This window comes from Rhinolophus hipposideros (assembly GCF_964194185.1).
Source record: "Rhinolophus hipposideros genome assembly, chromosome: 18".
NCBI classification, from domain to species: Eukaryota; Metazoa; Chordata; class Mammalia; order Chiroptera; family Rhinolophidae; genus Rhinolophus; species Rhinolophus hipposideros.
Genome location: NC_138064.1, coordinates 54,673,714 through 54,687,044, shown reverse-complemented (window position 1 = coordinate 54,687,044; position 13,331 = coordinate 54,673,714).

The window sequence follows — 13,331 nt, the reverse complement described above, 5'->3', positions numbered from 1 at the left end:
GTCTGAAGTCTTGTGTGGTCTGAATTTGTGTGGCCATTCATCAATCTGATGATTCATCAGTGGTTTTAGCATCCAACACACCAGAAGATATTACTTGGGCATTGCTGGGAGTTAGTCAGAAAATTGGCTTCTCTATTCTTTTGAGGAAGGGAAACTTAAAATAAAAGCATTATTTTATTATGCAACTATAAATTTTTAGATAAACTGATGGCTAAAAATGTTTCATTTAGAAGAATAACTAATCAGTTATATCTAGTGTCTCAGTCAGGGTTTGGTTTAGGTAGGGAATGTATGAAAGAAAGATGAATCTTTCAGAAATCCAGAAAGTAGCTTGAAGATAAGTGATGAGGAACTTTGACGTGCCATGATCAAACACGTTTATCCTGAACTTCCCTGATGCTGTTTTCTCCACATATTTAAATAACGTGAATCCACTGAGGGCTATTTTTAAAGTTTTTACTTTCTTCTGATTAAGTAGCTGCATTACAAGATTGAGACCTACAGATCAAATTAATAAATCTATAAATAATTGCTTTTATTTTGTGTTATCTGTGCACACAAGATGTATTTGTTCATTTAATTTTTAATATAATTGAAGAAAATACATCCACTAATAGTTAGCTTTAAATTTGCAAAGCATAAGCACAGTATAGAAAACTTAAATTTTCTATTAATGCTTCAGGTTTAATCACACAATTTAATGCCTTTTAAAATGATCAAACTGCATAGAAGAAAACATAGGTACTAAACTTATGGACCTTGGGTTCAAAGAGCATTTTATGAATTTGACTCCAAAGGCCAGGGAAGGAAAAGCTAAAATAAACAAATGGGACTAACTTAAAAGCTTCTGCACAGCAAAAGAAACCATCGACAAAATAAAGAGGCAACCAACTGAATGGCAGAAGATTTTTGCAAACAGTGCCTCCGATATGGAGCTAATATCCAAAATATGCAAGGAACTCATGAAACTCAACAACAAAAAAACAAACAACCCAATTGAAAAATAGGCAGAGGACCTGAAGAGACATTTCTCCAAAGAGGACATACAAATGGCAAATAGACATATGAAAAAATGCTCAACATCACTAATCATCAGATAAATGCAAATAAAAACCACAATGAGATATCACCTCACCCCAGTCAAAATGGCTATCATCAACAAAACAAATAGTAACAAGTGTTGGAGAGGCTGTGGAGAAAAAGGAACCCTCATACACTGTTGGTGGGAATGCAGACTGGTGCAGCCGCTATGGAAGGCAGTGTGGAGGTTCCTCAAAAAATTACAAATAGAATTACCATATGACCCAGCAATCCCTCTCCTGGGTATCTACCCAAAGAATTTGAAATCATTTATCCATAAAGACAAGTGTGCTCCAGTGTTCATTGCAGCTTTGTTTATGGTGGCCAAGACAGAGAAACAACCAAAATGTCCTTCAATAGATGAATGGATAAAGAAGTTGTGGTATATATACACAATGGAATACTATTCCGCGTTAAGGAAAGATGATATAGGAACATTTGTGACAACATGGATGGATCTTGAGAGTATAATGCGAAGTGAAATAAGTCAGACAGAAGAAGCAGAGAACCGTATGATTTCACTGATATGTGGTATATGAACCAAAAACAACAAAAGAACAAGACAAACAAATGAGAAACAAGAACTCATAGACACAGACAGTAATTTAGTGGTTACCAGAGGGTAAGGGGGGTGGGGGTGGGAGATGAGTGTAAGGGGGATCAAATATATGGTGATGGAAGGAGAACTGACTCTGGGTGGTGAACATACAATGGGATTTATAGACGATGTAATACAGAATTGTACACCTGAAATCTATGTAAATTTACTAACAATTGTCACCCCAATAAATTAAAAAAAAGAAAAGAAATGATCAATAAGTCATCCATTTATAATTCATTCTGATCTATTTCACAAAGGAGAAAGACATAATACGGTGCCTTAGTTTTCTTTTGGTTTGCAAGTTCTCCTCTTAAAACATAAGTAGACATACTGACAGACAGAGAACATGAATGCACAAACCCTCTTTGTGGAAACTACCATGGCAACTTCTAGCAAACAGATCCATTTTTTCTGTTGTATTTGGAAGGTGCTAGGAATATTTGTCAGTCTGACCTTTTTCCCTTACATAGACGGACTTGGGTCAAACACGCATCTGTGCTGTGTCTGTAGGACTTCCGAAAGTTTGGCTTATAAGGAACATTTTTTAAGTGGGCTGCAGGCCTCTCTTCAGAAAGACTATTATAGTGTCGGAAGACTCCCAGGGCATCCAATACCAAGGTCCACATACTTCAACAGATGCATAACTCCAGGCTCTCGTGGACGTCCAGTAGTGGTCCTTCAGGGCCTGAGGAGGTTAGGGACTTGAGAGATTGGTCACACAATCACACCAGGGATCAAGTGTGCCTTGGTAAGAGACTAATTACTTCACACAAAGCAGTGAATAAAGAAAAGCTCAGAAAACAGCAATTTGCTCCAGTCAGATAGTGATTTTAAAAATAATTGATGCACCAGATTACCCAAACTGCTTTTGAGTATGGGAAGGGAAAACATGTCCATTAACATGTTGGTGTGTGTGTGTGTTTGTGTGTGTGTGTGTGTGTGTGTCTGTGTGTGTGTATGAAGGGGCATATTCATTGATGCACGTATGTGAATTTAGGAATTACTTATATATTATTGGGAACTTATTGTCCTCCAGGATGAACTGGTGAGATAGACATATCAGAATCAAAGTTGAGAGTATTGTAGTTTGGAGTACTGTTTATTTACTCCTATAAAAAGTAGTAAATAAAGTTATGAAATTTACTTATGTCATCAAATGAGAAAATATGGAGATCATCTAAAGAAGACTACCTAAGAGGATTGCAGAAGGCTTCTTTTAGAAAGTGACATCTGAACTGAGGCTTAAAATACTGTAATATATCAGTAGGCATAAATGTCAGAAAGGAAATTTCTAGCAAAATACTCAAATGTGTGAATATGTGCTGAGTGTTCAATGAATAGAAAACTTCAATTTGGGAAGTCCACAGGCTATATAGTGGCTGTATTAAAACATACTGGTGCAAAGTTAGATTAAGGGGAAAAACCATATTAAGATAGATCTGTTTAAAATATTTGTTCATGCTATGATCAGTTAATAGAAAATATTAAAGGAGATAAGGAAGGGAAGAAAACAGAGAAAAAACAGAAAAATATAATAATATGAAAACAGAAGGACCTGGATAGTCCTAATAAGAAGAGAGACACTTTACCTTCTGGTAACCCCTAAATTATTGTCTATGTATACGAGTTTTTGTTCTTTCAGTTGTTAAATGGGGTCTAATATATGGTGATGGAAAGAGAACTGACTCTGGGTGGTAAACACACAATGTGATATATAGATGATGTATTACAGAATTGTACACCTGAAATCTATGTAACTTTACTAACAATTGTCACCCCAATAAACTTTAATTTAAAGAAAGAAAGAGAGACAGAGAGAGAGAGAGAGAGAGAGAGAGAGAAAGAGAGAGAGAGAGAGAGAGAGAAAGAGAGAAAGAAAGAAAGAAAGAGAGAGAGAGAGAGAGAGAGAGAGAGAGAGAGAGAGAGAGAGAGAGAGAAAGAAAGAAAGAAAGAAAGAAAGAAAGAAAGAAAGAAAGAAAGAAAGAAAGAAAGAAAGAAAGAAAGAAAGAAAGAAAGAAAGAAAGAAAGAAAGAAAGAAAGAAAGAAAAAGAGACACTAAAGGAACAGAGAAGGAGACAATGAGAAAGATGAGACTGCAATAAAGGCGAGCCTCCAGGAATTTCAGCCTCCTGGTGCTACAGGCCCCACCCTGGTGCTGTTCTGAACGTGGACATTACATCAGGCGACCTCCTTGGCCATGTGAAGAATCTATTAATGACTGGTTAGGTGTGGCTGTTGGACTGCTCTCCTCCTTGAGGCAAGACTCTACTCTGATAGAATCCTGTCGACACAGCAGCCTCTAGGATAGACGTTCGTGTCTATACTGAAGTACAGGTGACCATGGCTGAAAAAACAAGTCTGAAGGCCAAGTCTGGCTCCTCATCCAACTGTTACCATCCAATTCTTAACAGACTCAGATGTTAGAGGTTTGATCCAAATAGCAGTCTGTCCTTCCCTCGTCTGTCCTTATCCTTCCCTTGAATAAGAAATTTCAAACTCCAAAAAAAAAAAATAAATAAAACAATAAGAATTCCTTCGTGCATTATACATCCCTACTCTGCTGTCAAAGATAATACATCTTGTTCGTACTGTCAATGACTCTAATGGCACACAAAGAGAAAATTCACCAACAAATTACATATGTGCATTTTCCCTCTGTCACCAGTAGTCTCCACTTCCAGACATCGAATTAAAGTGCTGCAGCATCATTTATTTGTCATTGCCATGGACTGTACTGAGCCTTGGGGAGCAGTGTTCTAGAACAGCAGGCGGCTTGGCCTGTACCCTGCTGTAGGGCTTGCTAGCCCTCAGGTCCATCCTGGAGCTGGGCTGTCATCTGCTAACCTGTGTAATCCTAAGACTTTACTCACCTGATTTATTTGTGAGCTTGGGCTTTCCAAACTTACTTCTCTTTGCAGGTTAAGCCCCAGAAAAGCAGATCTTTGCTTAACAGAATACACTGAATAATTAATCTAGTCTAGTTTGCTTTCACACAGTAAATTTTAAATTTCATATGAATTATAACACAAATGCTTAGGGAACAATGGCAGCATTCCTTCCATCTTTAAATGACATGACTATTTCACCTTTCTCCTGACGAGTTATTTAACTATCAGGCCAAAATATACAAAGCCCCAAGATCCTTAATACTGCAGACTGCCCTGTCCCCTTGAACTGTGTGGGGATGGACAGGGGAGAGGAAATTCTCCAAGGATTTTCTACGTACCAGGCAATGAGCTAAGCTCTGTGCACATTTTATCTCATTGAATCCTTGCAAAGAGTATATTCTTATATCAATTTATGATAAAATGGACTCATTATAGGTTAATTAACTGGACAGAGGTTTTACAGCTACTTTAGATTATGCTTATCAGTGAAGATCAGAAATCTTTTTTTATTTTTAAATTTATTGAAGTAACACTGGCTAATAGCATAAATTTCAGGTGTACAATATTATAATTCAATACCTGTGTCCTCTATTGTGTGCTTGCCACCCAAATGGTAACAGATCAGAAATCTTTATGATGTTCCAGCATTCTGAAGCTAGAAGCAAGGCAGCAGTTAAATTCAGAAAACAGGGATGTCTAAATCCAGGATACTTTTGTGTGTGTGCACGCGCGTTCTTTTCCATGGGATTTTTGTGCTGCAAACCCAGTTCTCTTCATATATAGTATTTTCTCTAGGTACTGGTGGAAGAAAGTTTGTTTGCAAAGAATCCAATATTTCACAAAGCTTATTTGGGTCTATTTGCCACAAGCCAATTTGTGTTTTTCAGCATTCATGACCTTGTGACTAATTATTATGGAATTTGAATGTACTAAACTCCTTACTGTGTATCCCCATTTTTAACTACCTGTGTGGTGAAAGTCAGATTTCTGTGTGGTCCATGTATTCCCTGAAGGCAAGATTTGGATATTAACATGGCAGTTATCCCACATAGACCCTGCAAAAATCAGACAAATATAGGAAAAGCAAATCTTATATTTATTTGAGTTCACTAACTTGTCAGTGGGCTTTTCCATCTATTCTCTTATCATCTCCTCACAAATCTTTGAGAGATAAATAGAAGTCTCCAACGACAAAGATTTGTCCTGTCCATTTTCACCTGTGGGAAAATTAAAACTGGCTTGCCATTTATGCATAATGACCTTGCTACAGAGTTCCAAATACAACACTTAGTTTAAGAAAAAAGGGCACTGGATTTCTAATTTCTAAAAATTCCCACACTCTCAAATATTGAGGTCATCAGAAGTCCCGAAATTGCCCAGCCATGAATCCAGGGTCTTGGACATGAAGGTAGCTGGGTTATTACTGTTGCTTAATTGGACATGTGTTTCTCCTAGGTGCTTTTTACAAAACAACCTTACATGGCTTTATTTTCAAAATTACAACTGCCTTCCTCAAACCAAGAGTACTTATCTTTCATTGTGTAGCTTATAAGCAGTGGATATAATAGCGCTAGTAACACTTTACTCAATTCAGCCGCCCCACTGGCCTTCCCATACATCACTTCAATTACTAGTCCCACCAATCCATTGTTTCACTTTCCACAGTTTCAGTTACCCACAGTCAACCATGATCTGAAAATATTAAATGGAAAATTCTAGAAATAAACAATTTATACATTTTAAATTGCATGCTGTTCTGAGTAATATGATGAAATCTTGCACTGTCACACTCTGTCTCACCTTGGACGTGAATCATCCCTTGTCCAATGTATCCAAGCTGTCTCTGCTCCCTGCCTGATAAGTCACTTAGTAGCCTTCTTGATTATTAGATCAACTGTTGTGGTATCTCAGTGCTTGTGTGCAAGTAGTTTTTATTTTACTTAATAAGGGTCCTAAAGCACAAGAGTAGTAATTCTGGAATTACAACTAAATTACAGAACAACCATCATTGAAAATCACCTGAAGTCTAGCTAAACTGAAGCCCTACAACTATGAACATACAGAAGAAGCCACCTTGAGACTGGTAGGAGAGCCAGAGTCATGAAACGGGCAGGTCTCACACCCATGTGTGACCATTTAAAACCAGGAGGGATATCTCAGCTGTAGAGGTATCCCCCAGAGGAGCAAAGTGTCCCAGCCCCATACTACGCTCCCCAACCCAGGGTTCCAGCACCAGGGAGAGAAGTCTCCATAACTTCTCGTTGTGAAAACCAGCAGATATTCTGGCTGAGTGAGATGGAGGGTGGCTGGAGTCCCAGGTGCTCCTCTTACCTCATACTGCAGACTTTCTTATAATTTGCCAAAGGTTCACAAAACCCAAACTAGCAGCATCTGGCTTCGATGTGTCCTCTACTTCTGGCTGAGGATCTCTGAGCCCAGCACTAGTGACAGCCAGTCTCAGTTCACAGATTGGCCTCTCGAGGCACCTCTAAGACTAGTGCAGGTGGTGGCCATCCATGGACTGTTTTGTGGCTCTTACCAGGTGGCTCTGGTCAGAACACAGGCTGTGGCTAAACGTGGCCTATGGCAGGTTTCCTTCCAGAAGGCCCCAGGGATAACACGCCCGGTGGCCAACTTTGAACCAAGCTGGAGAATTACCTGGCCACCTCCAAGGATGACACACCCAAAGGGCAGACTGGGCAGGCACCAAATCCCCACTAAAGTGAACTCTGCTCTATAGGGTCAGCCCTTGCACCACAGCACCTCCACTGTAGTCACGGCCAGTCCTCACAACCAATCAGCCTGAGGGTCAATCCTTCCCACTGATGTGCAAATAGCACCCAAGGCTCAACTACAATAGGACACCTGGAACACCTGTCTCTGGTGACCAGGGAGAGTGCACCACTGGATCCCATAGGACACCTACTACATAAGGCCACTCTACTAAGACCAGGAGGGACAACAGCCCTACCTAATACATAGAAGCAAACACAGAGAGGCAACCAAAATGGGAAGACAAAGAAACATGTCCCAAATAAAAGAACGGAACAAAGAAAACAAACTAAATAAAATGAAAATAAGTAATCTACCAGATGCAGATTTCCAAACATGGTTATTAGGATGCTCAATGACCTCAGGGAGAACTTCAACAAAGAGGTAGGAAATGTAAAAATGGAGAAAGAAAACATGAAAAAGAACCAGTCAGAAATAAAGAATACAATAACTGAAGTGAAGAATACATTAGAGGGAATCAACAGTAGATTAGATGAAGCAGAGGATCAAATATGTGATTTAGAAGATAAAATAGCAGAAAATACCCAATCAGAACAACAAAAAGAAAAAAGGATCCAAAAAAATGAGGAAAGTTTAAGGGGCTTCTGGGATAACATCACATATGCCAACACATATCATAGGAGTACCAGAAGGAAAAGAAAGAAAGCAGGTAATTGAAACCCTATTTGAAGAAATAATGATGGAAAACTTCCCTAACCTAGCAAAGGAAATAGATATATAAACCCAGGAAATGCAGAGAGTCCCAAACAAGATGAACCCAGAGAGCCAAAGGGGCCGACACCAACATACATCATAATTAAAATGCCAAAGGTTAAAGACAAAGACAGTCTTAAAAGCAGCAAGAGAAAAGCAGTTAGTTACCTACAAGGGAGCTCCCATAAGACTGTCAGCTGATTTCAAAACAGAAACTTTGCAGGCAAGAAGGGAGTGGCAGGAAACATTCAAAATGATAAAAAGCAAGGACCTACAGTGAAGATTACTCTACCCAGCAAAGCTATCACTTAGAATTGAAGGGCAGATAAAGAGCTTCCCAGACAAGAAAAAGCTGAAGGAGTTCATCACCACGGAACCAGTATTACAAGTAATCTTAGAGTGACTTCCTTAAGAGAAGAAGAAAGCAAACAAGATAAAAAAATATGAATGATAAAATGGCAGTAACTACATATCTATCAACAATTACTTTAAGTATAAATGGATTAAACGCTCCAATCAAAAGACAGAGTGGGCTGAATGGATAAGAAAATAAGACCCTGACATATGCTTCCTACAAGAGACTCACTTCAGGTTGAAGCACACATAGACTGAAAGTAAAGGGATGGAAAAGATATTTCATGAAAATGGAAAAAAAAAAATAGCTGAGGTAGTTAGTTTAAAATAGACTTTAAAATAAGAGACAAAATAGACTTTAAAACAAGAGACAAAGAAGGACTCAGTAATCCCACTTCTGGGAACTTACCCGAAGAAACCCAATATGCTACTTGGAAGAGACTGTATGCATCCATATGTTCATTGCAACTTTGTTTACAATAGCCAAAATGTGGAGAGAGCCTGGGTTTCTGTCAATGGAAAAATGGATAAAGAGTTGGTGGTACTTATACACAATGGAATATTGCTGGGCCAGGGAAGGGAATGGGTTCTTGCCATCTGTGGTGGCATGGATGGACCTGGAGGGTATTATGCTGAATGGAGTACGTCAGACAGAGAAAGACAGATGTAATGTGATTTTTTTTTTATACATGGCATCTAAAAAACAAAATAAACAAACAAATAAAACCGAAACAAACTCATACATAGAGAACATTTTGATGGTTACCAGATGGGAGAGGGTTTGGGAGTGGTGGACAAGGGGAAGGGATTAAGAAGTACAAATTCGTTGTTACACAATAGTTATGGGGAGGTAGAGTACAGCACAAAGAATATAGTTAATAATATTGCAATAACTATGTATGGTATCAGATGGGTACTAGCTTTATCAGAATGATAGATGGGAGGGAAACTGGGGGAAAGGGTGAAAAGGGTGAGGAGATTAAGAAATACCAACTGAAATACCAACAAAATAGTCATGGGGATGTAAAGCATGGAGAATATAATCAATAATATGGCAATAACTATGTATAGTGCCAGTTGGGTACTAGACCAGTCAGTGTAATCACTTCTTAAATTATATAAATGTCTAACCACTATGCTGTACACCTAAAATGAATATAAACATAAATAAAATAATTATAAAATTATAAATATTATAAAATTAATATAAAATAATATTGAATGTGTAAATAAATAAAGTGTAAATAAAAAGAGTAGTTATTGTGGCAATTCAGATATGACAAAGAGAAGCTGTAAAGAGCTTCCTTTAAGTGAAAGATATGTATGTATAGGAAAAAAAAAACTGTATACTGTATATAGGATTTCTACAATCTGTGCTTTCGATCTGAGGGTCTTAGCACATAGCCCTTGCTGATAAGAGGGGACTGCTGAACTTAACTCGCCTGCTTGTTTATCAGACTGATGGTTCTCCAAGTTCAGCCTGGGGTTCTTGAAACTATAAGGTCTTTGCAATAAAATTATTTTCATAATAATAAGGCATTATTTATCCTTTTTTGTTCTCATTCTCATAAGAGTGTGTACTGGAGTTTTCTAGAGGCTACAATATCACCATAGCTAGTAAGACAGATATTAAAGAGACTTGGAAAAATATGAAACTGCTACTTTTTAATAATTTTATTTTGCTTTAGAAAATATAATTATTTTGATAAAAATGTTATTTATGTTAACGTGTGATGAGTTTATTGTTATTTTAATAAATTATTAAACATGTAATAACTTTCTCATTTGTAATTTTGAATATGGTCAATACAGATAGATATAATTTATATAAATAGAAGCTCGTTGGGGTTCTCAATAATTTTTAGGAGTGCAAAGTGGTCCTGAGACCAAAGAGATTGATAGTCACTGATCTAGACAAACATAAATAATTTATTGTAAAGGAAGAGGCCCCGAATTTGATATGTCTGATTGACTTTGTTTTTTAAAAGAAATCTTTGTCATGAGGTAGCCTGAACAAATAATATCTGGAAAACCACTCCTGTCCTCACGTCACCGCCCACAAATAGTTCTTGAGTCCACGTAAACTGCCTTTGCATTTTCTTTTCTAAATCCCATCTTTGTAAATATATACCATAACCTTCTGATCCCTCAGTGTTGAAAAAAGAGTATGGTAATTTCTTTGTACACAGACACACACACACACACCCTTGTAAACATAATTTTGTATTCTCTACTTGTAACTTTTCTGGCCACTTGGCTTTATGAGTCAATGGTTAGGACTTGATTTGCACCAATTCCTTCTATCACTGGAGAAAATAAGGCAAGATTCCAGGAAGCCACTATGGCACAGTGCAGAAGACAGGTTTGGAACACCCTGAAGTCCTTTTATTTTTGCCATTTGCACCGGACATTTTATCAGTTGACACCAACTATGAATTTGCACAAGGGCTGATTTTATTTCTCTGTGGCCCAACAGTAATAGCCTGGTCGCCTCTCTTGACCTCCATCTCAGAACCTGGAAAAGAACAATGCGGTGCTCAGAAGGTCTCAGGTGGCAGCCAGGAGCTTGCCAGCGTGTCTGACACCTGAGTCCTCTAACGACGGATACTGTACTCCTCCTTTGGAGGTGGCCAACTAGCTGGTGCCTGGAGACATATGGTGACTTCTTCCTGCCAAAGAAACCAAGCCCCTGTGCCAGGGACTTAGCCAACTAGTGCTGGCTCTCAGCCCTTCCTTCCCATGGGATGATAAGTGAGCACCCCCCGGCATTGTTGTTTGTTCGGAGCCCAGCAGCGCTCTCGGAGCTCCTGGGTATCATGGTGTCACGCACATAGAAAAGGAGAGAATTCGATCGATTGATAGGAGAGACACAATAGAGAAGGCAGCATCCTTCTCTGATCTCTTTGCTGATAGGAAATGCAACACAGTGGCGCCCACATTCTGCTCCAGCAGGTCAGTCCCACGCACCAGCTCAGGAAAGGGGGTGCAAAAGCCAGGAACCTGCTGCTCTCAGGGTCCCTGACTTCAAGTTTCATTGCTCTGTGCCACGAAAGATTCATGCGTGCTGGGGTCATTTCTCCCTAGAGTCCTGAGGACGCTTGGGACCCCTTCCTCTTTTCTTCCTTCTTTTAAGTTGCCTTCTTTCGTTTAATCAAAAAAAAAAATAAAAATCTGCATGTTTTTAAAAATCAAACAGGTACAGAAAGTGAGAAAATGACTATAAGCGTCCCATTTTCTAGTCCTCAATTTTCATTTTTCTACTCTTGATAACTACAACTAATGATTTTTTTCTCTAGAATAGAATCGTGTGTCTCTGTGTGTCTACAAGCACAGTGATTAACAGTTAATAGTTTAGAGTTCAGCTGCCTACTTTTGCGTCCGGCTCCATCATTTACTAGGATCATGGACAATTGACTTCGGCTTTCTCGCTCACCGAGGACCTATTAATAATGCCTGTCTTTTAGAGTTGTTCAAACATGTAAAGTGCTGCAAATAGTAGCTGGCACATGGTCATAATTAAATAAGTACTGGGTATTATACTTTTATTATTATTAATATAATTATTATTTATGTATAATTCCTTTTAAAATTTTACACAACAGATAGCACATGATGTTTTTAACTTTGCTTTACTCCTTTCATCCAATGAAATAGCTACAAGATCTATCCTGTAGACCCAAATTTGACTTAGTACTTGTCAGCAGCTATATAACACTTTTTATATGGATGTACATCTTTAAATTTTAACTAGACTTGCATTGACTCGTATTTGGTTGTTTCCAGTTTTTTTTCTATTACATACAGTGCTTGGAACATATTTATTAATTTATCTCAGTGATAAATTTCTAACTGTGGGATCATAGGGTCAACAAATACATTTATGTTTTAAATTAGTTTAGCATTAGAAATTTTAATCTCTTTGGAATTTATTTTTGATAAGCTGTAAGGTAGGGATCCAGTCTTGTTTTCTTCCATACTGATGACCAGTTATGCAAATATTACTTATCAAATAAAGCATTCTTTCCTTACTGAATTGAAAGCCTGTTTGTTATATATGAAATTTTGGATCTGTTTTTAATCTTTTCTCTGTTTCAAATATCTATATTGTTATTCTTTTATGCTATTTTATCAAATGGTAAATACAGTTAAAATAAGATTATGCCTGTGTGTCTTATGGAAATTCTTGGTTACTGTACAATTCCCACTTCCCACATCCTCACGGCTCTGTATATCATCAATTATTTTAAATTATTTTTGTCAACCTACTAGTTTGACAATTAGCAACTGAACTATTTTTTTATTTGAATTTTTTCTTGAATATTTTAGTTCAGGTACTTTTATCTATTTTGTTCACTGCTGTCTCCCCAAGGCCTGGAACAGTGCTTGATATATAATAGGCCCTTAATAAATACTATTTATGTGAATAAATGGAAGAATTGATGAATCTTTTCAAAATTCAGTGTTCCTATTCAAGACATGATATTGAAACATTTGAGGTTTTTGGGTTTTTTTATTGAATTTATTTCCGTGACATTGGTTAGTGAAATGATATAGGTTCCAAGTTTACATTTCTATAATACATCACCTATATATTACATTGTGTTTTCACCACCCAAAGTCAGTTCTCTCTCATATGTGTGATATAAAACTAAAAGCAACAAATGAACAACAGAAACTAAACAAAGTAAAACAAAATTCAGACAACAATTTAGTGGTTATCAGAGGGGAAGAGGGGAAGGTGGTTGGTAGAAGAGAGAAAAGGGATTCAAATATATAGTGATAGAAGGAGAACTAGGTTTTCTTTTCAGTACTTATATGGGGATTACTTACATTTCAAAATATATAATTACTATTTTTATATTGTAAAAGAAATTTGTTTTTCCAACCTATTTTTAAATGGATATTGTTTGCACATAGGAAGG